We start from the raw sequence: 12,904 nt of genomic DNA on the forward strand, positions 1-12,904 counted from the left end.
ATAAAAAAAATTAGAAAAGTATAATCCTCTAAGAATGAATGAAACTCATAAACTTATAATGTCTATAATCAGCAAATATGGGCTGAATTAAATTCTTTTTTTGATAGATACTCAAATATATTTTATTTAAAAATCAATTAAAGCAAATCCTGAATCTGTAACTACTGTCTTTAAAACAATGTTTCTAAGAACTAGCTCTCCAGAACTGTAATATTAATTACGGCAATTTTAACAGTACATTTTAAGAGGTTTAAGATTTAAATAAAATTATAAAAGCCTAGTACTTTTTTTTACTGCTAGACCATATTCTTCCATTCTTTTAAATTCTAGAAAGTAATAGGATTGTTAAAACCTAGAACATAACATATCATTGTTCTTTTTATGTCCCCTAAGTATTCTCAAAATAGGGGCAAAAGCTTCAGTGTGAAACAAAATCTCTAAACTACTGAAGATAACTCAGAATAAAAAGAATTTGAGTCCTTTAGGAAGAATTCAATCTACATAACCTCCATTTAATATTAGAAGCAGCAGCTGTGTGTGTAAGAGGAAAACCATATAATAGCTTATGCCATTTTTAACCATGTAAAATAAAATTTAAGTCACAAACACCAATTTTGAATGTATCTTTCAACCTCTACAGGACACAAGGCAATGCTGAAGTTACTAAAACTTCTAATTTTAAAATAGCATTTAAATAAAGGTGATGTTAGCTAGGAAGATAGATTTTCAAGGAAAGGCAGATTTATTATTTTATTCAAAGCAACAGTAGTTTTCCCTCTAAAGCCTTTTTTGTATTTATTCTATTAGTAAGTTATAATGCATTCTACGTAGTTTATCTGAGCAGTTCTGAACCCACCTATAGTTGCCTCTCCTTACATCCATCTGATTGTACCACTTCTGTAGCAAAGCCCAAGGTATCTGCCAATATACAGGTTGTGTAGAGAATACTGTCCCCTGATTCAATTATACTTTTGTATCTCAAAAGTTTTAGAAGTCCTCTCCAGCAAATTGTGTTTCAGTTTAGTTACTAAAATCATTTAATTTGTGAAGCAGTAGTGTTTCAACCTGAAAGTATTACTGCTATAGTTGTAATTATTGTCCAGTGACTCATCCCCTCCCACACTAGAAAGTAAATTTAAACAACTAATTTGTGAGATACAGATTGCTTTGTGTTAACTGCTTCAAGATAAAATCACCTTTTTTGGGGGGGGGTTGGTCAATCAGGTCTGAATTAAAGCTAAGCTGACGACAATGTTCAATTTAAGTTTGTTTAATGCTGATGAAAGACATTCATATAAAGCATCCTCTTTTTTTTTCCATATAACCCCATTCTTTGGTGGCAGCTGGGGTTGTGGCTCAGTGGTAGAGTACTTGCCTAGCACAGGCAAGGCCTTGGGTTTAATCCTCAGCACCACATAAATAAATCGAGGTTAAAAAAAAGCATTCTTATGTGAAGGATGCTAAATATTTCTTCATATAAATTATCACTTTGAGGGGCTGGGGTTGCATGTGAGGCACTGGGTTTGATCCTCAGCACCACATATAAATATAAAGGTACTGTGTCCATCTACAACCAAAAAAAGTTTGTTTTTTTTAAATTATCACTTTGATATACATATTTTATAGTATGAGAAAACAGAAAGAACAATGTATCAGTTTTGCTACATTTTAATAGTAGATTTTAAGGGAGCAACATCAAACATCAGTAACATCAAACAAAAAGGTACTGAGCACTCCACAGGGTACAGAGTAGAGTGCTGCCAAGCACCTTGGAAAGTTTACATGACATGGAGAAGATGAGGCCCTTCTCTTGAGAAGTTTACAGTCTGGAAATTTTGACTACTCAGAGTTTCGGTTGAGTGAACATTTTATTAAGGCAAATTCTTCATTTCCTAGAACTACTGTATACTGAACTATTTTTGCACTTGTGAAATTAACCCAATCCAGATGAAAGAAAAGACTAAATTTGGTTGAGAATTCTTTCAGGCTCATATAGTTTTATTAACATTCATCTAGTAAACAAAACTGACCTAACAGACAACTGAAAAATTAAAGACTAGATCTCTTGAAGTGCAAGGGCTAAAATAACTGTTATTCGTTTTAAAAAGCAAATTGATGGTATGATTAGGGTTTACACTAGTTTAAAAATAGGTCAAGTATTGCATTCCCTTCATGCATTGTTCATTTAAAATAGTGAATATTAAAATACATGGGTTCTACATGTAACCCACAAAAAAGCTCCTCACAAATCTTTATTTTCTGTGTATCAAATATCCACCTTGTGTACTATGACAGTTTTATTTATGTCTCATCAAGTTAAAAGTAATGTAAATAGTGAAATTATAATAGGCTAATAACCTGCATATTTTCATATGAATGTCAATATATCTAAATAGGAAATAAATGGCAGTCGTATCTACCTATATTAAAAAAAATAGAATATCTTTCCAAATTTTGCATACTCATCACTTTATAAAGACAAGGTATGCAGGTTTTAAGGTTTCACAATCAGTTGTCAGAAAAACAGCAGTTGTTCCTGCAGTATCTCATTAGCATCTGACTCAATTATTTTTAGATGACATGATTTAGACGATGTAAACCCACTCAAAAATTTGTAATTATTCTGAGAGAGATAGTTTTAATGTTAACCCTAGAATCATTTAATGTTAACCGTAGAAACAATAGCAATGTGATATAGAACAACTAATCAACATGACTAAAAATATGCTCACTTTCAGAAAAACAATCTGGTCATCTGGAAAAAAATCACAGCTACAATCTGGGGAACACTCCCATATAAGATATTGATCTGATCAAGGCACACTATTTCTAAGTAGAACTATCAGATGAGGGTGAATTTAGGCCAGCTCTAAGGAACAGCCTAAAAGACAGACCATAACTGATCCAATTTCCTTTCAAAGCAATCTAGTACTATCCTACCCACTTCAATTCAAAAGTTTGAAGTTAATTCAAATCAAAAGACCATATTGGAGCAAAAGTGAGCAAATGTGTAAACTCTAGCACATTCTTATTGCTGTATTAAGTTTGAAGATGAGCATACCTACCACAGCAATATTGTTCCAGGAAGCAGGGTAGGAACAGTGGTAAATTAGGAAACAGACTATTAATTGCACAATTAATAGAAAAGTAAAAACAAGTTTCAAAATCTACAATAAATCTGTATCTAAAGGAGTCATAACAATGAGGTGCTGGACTTTAGTTCTGTGGTACAGCTTTGCAATGGACTCACTGGCCTATAGATATGGTTCACTTCCTGCCTCCTGAAGGATGAATATGCTACACAGAGCTATGATGGTTTCTACTGAGTGGTAAAATTCACAGAAATTCCACATTACTCATGTCAGAATCATTCCTTGTGCAAAGTTTGATGTAGATGAAGATAAAGTGGTTTCTTGGTCAATAACTGCAATTTCTTTTAAAGTCAGTGGGTTTCTTGTATCTGTAACCACAATAGATTTAAAATACTTTGATGATTGATCTACTCCAATGTTACATTCTCGATAAGAGGGACTAAGAAGAAACATGAACTAGTAACCATTAGAACAGTATGAATCCTATATGTATATCACTTACAGTTCTATTACAGTTGGCCCAGGTTTAATCTCATCCATCTCCATGAAAGCAAAACACTTGATGCTGGTAAACCTTTTTTAGGCTTGTAGTGTTTGAATTCAAAGAAGATAGCTGCACCTAAGGAATTAAAACAAACAACATAAGCCAGAGACCACACATTTCTTATGTGTCACCAGAAGCCTATGATTTTACAAAGTAACATGTGTCAAACAGTCTGATGACACAACTGTTGATAACTCACTGTGGCTGTCACTCCAAGCTCTGGTACTAGCATGTCTGAGTGACATTTCTCCATATCATTTAATTCTACAAAGTACAACAAAAATGTATAGCAAGAATGTAAGTTATGTACACAGGTAGAATCATAAACTACCAAAGAATATAAAATATTAAATACCACAAGAAAAACAGAAGTTACTTAAGTATCAGCAGTACCTATAGAAATGGTTTCAATAAGCACCTGTATTAGATAGAATAGAAATTTAAGAGTTCCTTTAAAAAAAATTCTACCTTATATCATTTCTCTCCCTCCTGAAACCACGCCCAGATTGTCCTTTCCATATTCTTACAAACTAACTGCCAGTTATAGTATCTTTTTACCCAATGCATCTTATTGAAAGAAAAAAAATAATTCTTTAACTGTTAGAAAGTAATCATTAGGTTCCTAAAAGGACTTAAGGTAATTATTAGGGAACCTGCTTCCTTAACTCTGTATTATGAGAAAAACTTCCCTATCAAATAATATTTAACCACATTTATTACACAACTTGATAATGCAACTGCTAATTCTCATATTTTAAAAAAATTTTTGATTTGACTTTAAGTCAATATTCATAACTATGTGACATAAGATCTTGTGTTAAGTATACTATGAACACAAACCCAGATAAGTACTGTGTCCTTAAGAAGTCAGTAACTGATAATTACAAACCTTTGGTTAATTTTTCAATATGCTTCTGGAGCTCAATGTCCACATTAAAATGAACATATGTATCTTCTTTTCTTGAAGCCACAGGAGTATCTTGCACAGGAGTTAAATCTATGTCATTCAGATCTGGAGAAACAATTAAGTTTCTGCTTATGAGCATTCACATATACAGACGGAAAATATAGAAACTGCAAAGGTTACAGTTCCTAAAGAGGCATGGAAAGAGCTGAGAGGAGATTCTCAGGCTAAGAGATTCCTATTTGGTGTGAGCAAGTATGTGAGAGTTGTTAAAGTTCATGGGGTATGTGGAGATAAATGAATATAGACTGGATAGGAGACCTCATGAAGGGGACAAGGAAGCCTTTACATGGCCCAAGTGGACAAAACTTGATCTTCATAGTGAAGTTGTAGGAAGCCTTTACATGGCCAAGTGGACAAAACTTGATCTTCATAGTGAAGTGGTAAAAAGAACAAACATGTTTTTTTTTTCCATAGGGAATATCCCACTATATATTTCTATGCCAAAAAAAATCTGGAGTATATAATTTGCCACAATGGAGCTCTGCCACCAATTTCTAACTTTGATCAAGTATATGACTTATTTAGAAAAGCCTTTAAACCTAACCTTATCATAATTTCCCTGTTAAGAACCAAAAATGGATGAGAACAGCCAACAAAAACCCTTTGGTTAATGAATAATTTTTCATATATATTATCTAAATTCTGGTTATACTGTTTACAACATACCCTGAATTTACAACAACCAGATGGCACATTATATATAGTTTTAATTTTCCGGGTTTAAAAATCTCAGTTTAGTCAAATTCAACATGGACTCATTTAATAACTCCTCAGTGTTTATGTGTTATTCATTTATGTGTCTCAAAAAGCTCAAAAAACAATTTAGTACATTTAATAATTAAAAAAATATTTACATAAAAATATTTCAGTATAACATATGCAAAGGTAATTTAACATTTACAACATCATTAAATATTTTTGTGTTTTAAGTATACTTTCTCAATGAGTATGCAGTTTTATAAATGGCCTATCAAACAATGTAAATATTTTCCGGTACACTATATATTTGATAACTGGTAACCTCGGAATTTAAAAGTGTACCAGTATTAGTGCTGTGGATTATGTTCTTTAAATAAATGTTTTTCTTTGTGGTCATATTTTTCTTTTAATTAGCACTAATGAACCCATGGATCTGACTTTATTTCTGCAATTGATAAAAGTTCCTCCATTTAATTTCAGCACCGATCTGTTCCTTTGGTGCAAAACTACAGATTAAAATAAGCCGTTTGTACTAACTATAGTTATTTCTGTAAAATGGTATAATTTATTCCTTAATCACATCATCATCCCACGGGATTGCTTTCAGGGCATGGATGTTATGGTTGCACCCTACTTCCCTGTCCCCTGATTTTCATCTGCCTCTGTAGGATTCACCTAAGTAGATACCTCAGTAGCACAGGAAGAAGAAGGGGCTGAAGCAGGAGAGATGGGAAAATAGGAAATGGGGCTTTGTGGAGAGAAATGAATATAGACTGGATAGGAGAAGGTGAGGGGTGCTATTGTTAATCTATATCCTGAAGACTGTAGCTGCTGTTAAGGACAATGTGTATGTTTAGTCTGCACATTAGATGGAATCTGAAGAGCAAAAATCTATACAAACTCAAAAGCAAAAGTGAGTGTATAAGTAGGAAATATTTTTTGTAAGTCTTTCGAACTATGTTCTGTTATGATCTCTTCTAGGATTTTGCCTCATTATAGAATGCATTAAAGTAAGTTGTCACATATACAAGACCATCCCCTGTCAAAAACTTTGTCCCATATGAGAAAAAACATAATGCAATTTGCCAGTTATTTACCCTTTATACTAACTGTAATATAGGGATCAATGCACTGTCCAGTGTCTTTCAGACCAATTTTCTCAATCCTGATAGTGAGTAATGTCATTCCCGGTTCTGATGGCAACCTTGGTAATAAAGTACCTGGCAACAGAGAAACCTCAGTAAAAGTTAGCTCCACCAACAATTCAGAGTAAATACTTTGACAAACAGAAGATATAGCCTACCTCTTAGGAACTAGCTAGGCATTATGTATTTTTATTTCCGAAATTCATGAACATCTGATGTTATACTTTTTTAGAAAAACATTTAATTTTACACATAATATATCTGCATTTCCCAACCATAAATCACCTTTAAGCAGAAATAATCATTTCTATAATAATAGTATATAGTATGTATAATAAAAGTATGTTAAAAAGATTACTTGAGGAAGCCCAATTATACATAATTGTATAATATGCTCACATAATATTTATATTCCATATGTACTTCTATATTATACTCAGCATCTTAATATGAAGTGGTAGAACAAAGACAAGAAAAGCTTTTAAAATACTTGTTATACTGTTCTAAAGTCTGAGACATTTAATATCAGAGTTGATCAATACATTCTTCTCTTTAGTTACTCCTAATAAAGAAAATAATTTACAATTTGATATTTATGTTTTAATTTAACTATATAGTCTAACTTCTATTCTTCATTCTATTTTGTATGAGTTATTCTCTCAGAAATTAGTACTATACAGACTGCCATATAAAATGGCCATTTGTATAACTGAACATTTTCCCCAAAACCAACTAAAATTTTTAAAACTAAAAACCCACCCAGAACAACATGACAACATTCACCCACCAAGGACATATGAAGAAAGAAATCAACTATTCAGTATGTTCCCTTTTTTGAAACTAGCAATAGAGAACAGATGCAAATAAGCTGATTTTAATCAAGTATGTATACAGAACCTCAAAATACACTTAACAAAAGATTTTGGTTGATGTTTTTCAAGTTTCTATTCAACAATGTGTTATGCTACTTTTAATGATGAGTTATTTGAAATACATGAAGCAATAAACACACTACATTTGAAAATACACATTTGATTGATGGCAAATGTGGCTTGAGAAAATTTTGGGAGGTGATGGGAATGTTCTGAACTTGTATAGTGATGACAGATGCAAAACTCTATAGAGGTGTCAAAAATCGATGAATTTTATACTTACAGAAGGGAAATGTTATGAAATGCAAATTATACCTCAACAGTGCTGTTAAAAATGTATTACTTTCTAATTTAAACAAATATGAAGACAATACAGACAAATGCAATAATGGGAAGGCCTGGAGGCTGCAGTCCACTGTTGCATTAACAAACCTAAATGGGCTCAGGCTGATATCATTAAATATATACATAATACCTTTTATGCATCTTCTTTGATTGACAAATGAGGGTACTTTTAGAAGAGGGGCTTGTACCTGGACATCTGGGATGAACTTCAGAGAGTTAAAAAACACCTCTGAAATTTTATGAAAAATGTGAATATGTATACATTTATATTTATATACATACATATTCACATGTATGTATATCATATATGAATTTTTCTGCAGAAAAGTTCATTCTATTATGTAGTACATGGCTGTATAGATATGCTACAGTTTATGTACACATTCTTGTGTTGATAGACATTTGAATTACTTCAAGTGTTTGGATATAGTTAACAAGGCTATAATAAATACTCTTCTGAACATCTTCTGGTTCCCATAAGCACCCATTTCTGAAACAGAGGAATCACTAAGTCACCTGGCATGTTACCTCCATACCTACTATGTAATGACAATCCATTTCCCAAGGTGGTTGTGCCAATTTTTATTCCTAGCCCAAGTGCAGTAGTGTTCCCATTGCTCCACATCCTCACTAGGTACTGTTTTCTCAGATTCTTCATGTTAGCCAATTTTGGTATAAAGAAATCAATCATTTGAATTTGCATTCCTCTGAAGATTAATAAGGTTGAGCACCTTTTAGAATAAATCAAATATATGATTTCCTCTTTTCTGAAGTGTGTTCAATTATTTTGCTCGATTTTTTATTGAGATATCTATCTTATTGAGCTGTAGGAGGTCTCTATTATTTTGCTGGACAAATGTTTTACAAATAGCTTCTTAGTACTTTTCCTTTATAAAGACTTTTTGTTGAAGTAGAGCATATACATTTTAAAATGTACAAATTGTTAGTACAGTTTGCTGAACTTCCACAAAGTGAATACACCTGTATAACTAGTATCAGATCTAGGAAAGATATGATCAGCCTCCTGGGAGTGTCCTTCTCCCCACCATATCCAATTCACTCTTCCAAAAGATAGCAACCATTGCTAACTTCTAACACCAAGTATTAGTTTTGAATGTTAAGAATGACTTTTCTCTGCCATGGTGTCTTCTGATTATGATAAATACTTACTGCTAGTAATATCAAATTTCTTAATATCTTCCTTTACTATCAGTGCTTTTTATGTCATATTTAAGACAACTTACCCCACTCCAAAATCATAAAGGTATTATCTTGAAAGCATTTTATTGTTTTGCCATTCACACTTAATTCCATATGTCACACAGAATTATTGACTACAGTGTATAGTAGGGGCTTTAATTTCATTCAATTTCACATAAATACTCAATTGTCTCAGCACTACTCATTAAAAAGACTGACATTTTCCACCACTGATCTGCAGTCCCACTTCAATCATAAATCATGTGGCAATCACTTTCTGAGTTTTCTATTCTGTCTTACCGGACTGTTTATCCTCTTACCACTAATACAGTATCTTCATTCTATAGCTGCAATAAAAATTCAGATGAGTTTCAGAAAGAGTCTATCTTTATAAACTGCTTCTTCTAATTTATGAACTAGTATATATCTTTACATTTTAAAAATCATTACAATTATTTAATAGAATTTTATTTGACCTAAAAGCCTTCAGAAATAAAGACCTAGAGATCCAGGGAAAACTCCTGTTTTTATGTTTATGTTCCATGAAGAATGGATGGCCATGTAGAAATGACTGGAAAAGGGGGTGTGAGCTAATGGTAAAAGGCTGCCAGGGTCCCAGCAAGCCCTGTCTGGTCATCTTCTTGGCCTTCTTTCCTTCTGGACCTAAGGCAGGTCCTGTCTGGAATGAGGGTTTTTAAGAGAGGGGGAAGGGAGGGTAGGGGGACAGGAAGGGAATAGCAGGGAAGGAAGGAAAGAGAGAGGGAGAGAGAGAGAGGGAGAGAGAAAGAGAGAGAGAGAGAGAGAGAGAGAGAGAGAGAGAGAGAGCACTTTCTAGGTTTTATGACTGGCTTTGGGAGAGAAGGGTGAACGGACAGGAGGGCAGGAGGAGAGCAAAGGCTTTGCTGCTGAGCTTGCTTTTGAGATTCCAATCTCCTTCAGTTAGAAGTTCTCAGCAGGCCAAACCCCACCCTTTGGGTTATCATATTCTGATCTGACCCTGCCCAACTTCCCCCTCTCCCTCCCTCCTCCTCCTTTTCTCCTTTTAAGAAGGGAATGTGTAGATCTTTCCATCTTTTAAGATCTTCTTTGATTTCTCTCTTTAGGGTTCTGTAGTTTTTATTGTATAGATCTTTGACTTCTTTAATTGATTCTCAAGTATAATTTTTTTGAGGTTATTGTGAATGGAGTAGTTTTCCTCATTTCCTTCTCAGAGGCTTTGTCACTGATATACAGAAATGCCTTTGATTTATGGGTGTTGATTTATATTCTGCTCCTTTGCTGAATTCATTTACTATTTCTGGAAAGATCTACCTTGCTCTTGGATAGGCAGAATTAATATTATCAAAATGACCAAACTACCAAAAGCACTATATAGATTTAATGCAATTCCAATCAAAATCTCAATGGCATTCCTCATAGAAATAGAAAAGGCAATCATGAAATTCATCTGGAAAAATAAGAGACCAAGAATTGCTAAAGAAATCCTTAGCAGGAAGAGTGAAGCAGGGAGTATCGCTATATGAGACCTTAAACTCTACTACAGAGCAATAGTAACAAAAACAGCTTGGTTTTGGCACTAAAACAGACTGGTAGACCAATGGTACAGAATAGAGGACACAGAGACTAACCCACAAAATTACAATCATCTTATTTTAGACAAAGGTGCCAAAAACATGCACTGGAGAAAAGATAGCATTTTCAACAAATGGTGCTGGGAAAACTGGAAATCCATATGCAACAAAATGGAATTAAACTCATAAATCTCACCATGTACAAAACTTAACTCAAAATGGATCAAGGACCTAGGAATTAAGCCAGAGACTCTTCGTCTAACAGAAGAAAAAAGTAGGCCCTAATCTTCATCATGTGGGTTAGGCCCCAACTTCCTTAATAAGACTCCTATGGCACAAGAATTAAAACCAGGAATCAATAAATGGGATGGATTCAAACTAAAAAGTTTTTTTTCTCTGCAAAAGAAAACAATCCGTGAGGTGAACAGAGAGCCTACATCTGGGAGAAAATTTTTACCCCTCACACATCAGATAGAGCACTAATCTCTAGGGTATATAAAGAACTCAAAAAGCTAAGCACTGAAAAAACAAGTAACCCAATCAAAAAATGGGCCATGGACTTGAACAAACACTTCTCAGAAGAGGATATACAATCAATCAACAAATATATGAAAAAAATTTCAACATCTCTAGCAATCAGAGAAATGCAAATCAAAACTAAGATACAACTCCAGTCAGAATGGCAGCTATTATGAAGACAAACAACAATAAGTATTGGAGAGGATGTGGGGAAAAAAGGTACACTCATACATTGCTGGTGGGACTGCAAATTGGTGCAGCCAATCTGGAAAGCAGTATGGAGATTCCTTGGAAATCTGGGAATGGAACCACCATTTGACCAAGCTATTCCTCTCCTTGGACTATACCCAAAGGACTTAAAAACAACATACTACAGGGACACAGCCACATCAATGTTTATAGCAGCACAATTCACAATAGCTAAACTGTGGAGCCAACCTACATGCCCTTCAGTGGATGAATGGATTTTTTAAAATGTAGCATATATACACTATGAACGTTTTTTAAAGAGAATAAAATTATGGCATTTGCAGGTAAATGGATGGCATTGGAGAAGATAACGCTAAGTGAAGTTAGTCAATCCCCAAAAAACAAATGCCAAATGTTTTCTCTGATATAAGGAGGCTGACTCATAATAGGGTAGGGAAGAGGAACATGGGATGAATAGATGGATTTTAGATAGGGAAGAGGGGAGTGAGGGAAAGGGAGGAGGCAGGGGATTAGCCTCCTAATGAATGTGGAATGAATGTGATGGACATCATTATCCAAAGTACATGTCTGAAGACACATATTGGATGTCAACCTACTTTATATACAAACAGAGATATGAAAAATTGTGGTATATATGTGTAATAAGAATTGTAATGCAAAAAAAACAAGTATATGTATAACGTGAATTGGCATGAACATACTTTATACAAAGATAAAAAAAATGTGCTCTATATGTGTAATAAGAATTGTAATACACTCCATTGTCGTGTATTTAAAAAAAATAAAATCAATAAAAGAAAAAGAAGGGAATGGGGAGTGGGTAGGGAAAAACTGTGGAATGAAACCAAATTAACTTTTCAATGCACATATGTGAATATACTATAATGAAACTCATCATTTTGAATATCTATAACATACTAATTTTAAAAAATGTAAATAAATAGATCAGTAAAGTAGATGAAAGGGAACAGTGGGAGGGAGGATGGGGAGGGTGAAGGGACTGAATTGGAGCAAATTATATCCCATGCATTTATAATTAGTCCAAATGAATCTAATGTCAAGAATAACTATTATGAACAAATGAAAAAAAGAATAATGACTTCACTGTTTTTATAAAATGCATTCTCATAAACAATTCAATTGAGAGAAATGAAAAAAGTAAAAGAGAATGTACAATTCAACATCTCACCAACCATAACAATTATTAAGTCACTCTTCCATCTTTTTCCCTAATTTCAAGATTGCTCCAGTTTCCTTTTCCTTTTGATATTCTTTTATTTCTTTCAATAAAGGTTTATTTTCTACATAAAATTCTTATATTTCTTTTGTTGAATTTATAATAAGGTCCTTGATATTATTTAATACTACTATAAATATTATAATAGTTCATTTTCTAAGCAATTATTACTTGTTTGAGATAAAATTGATTTGTCTGTACAGATTTTCTATCCAGGAACCACATTATCTTATTAATGAGTTATGAATAGGTTTTTTGCATATATTCTCTATATATTCATAAATGTGCAAATAAAGAACATCCCCCCTTTTATATTTCATTTTCTTGTCCTAGTGCAGTAGCTAGAGCTTCCAAAACAATGCTGATGAAAAGAAGTAATAGACACTCTTGTTTTGTTCAAATTCATCATTAAACGATTTTGGGCTGTAAATGTCATGTAGCCATGTTTTATCAGGTTAAGGATGTTTTTCTGTTCTTTGACAAGAATTGTTTAAAATCAAGGC

The 12,904-nt window shown here is 33.3% G+C and overlaps 1 long non-coding RNA gene across 4 annotated transcripts in view; it reads right to left on the reverse strand.

Annotated features, from left to right (window-relative positions):
- Window positions 1-4,833, reverse strand: part of LOC144374443 (uncharacterized) — a 65,610-nt gene extending 60,777 nt beyond the window's left edge. For 2 of the 4 annotated variants that reach the window (XR_013433839.1, XR_013433840.1), the window contains exons 1-2: window positions 4,526-4,832; window positions 3,595-3,711 (exon numbers count right to left, since the gene is read on the reverse strand). This is a non-coding gene — a long non-coding RNA (uncharacterized LOC144374443). Of the gene's footprint in view, window positions 1-3,594; window positions 3,712-4,525 lie in introns of all 4 variants that reach the window. The other 2 variants (XR_013433842.1, XR_013433841.1) reach the window with 2 other exon arrangements.
- Between the last annotated feature and the right edge of the window lie 8,071 nt (window positions 4,834-12,904).

This window comes from Ictidomys tridecemlineatus, unplaced genomic scaffold (assembly GCF_052094955.1).
Source record: "Ictidomys tridecemlineatus isolate mIctTri1 unplaced genomic scaffold, mIctTri1.hap1 Scaffold_70, whole genome shotgun sequence".
NCBI lineage: Eukaryota > Metazoa > Chordata > Mammalia > Rodentia > Sciuridae > Ictidomys > Ictidomys tridecemlineatus.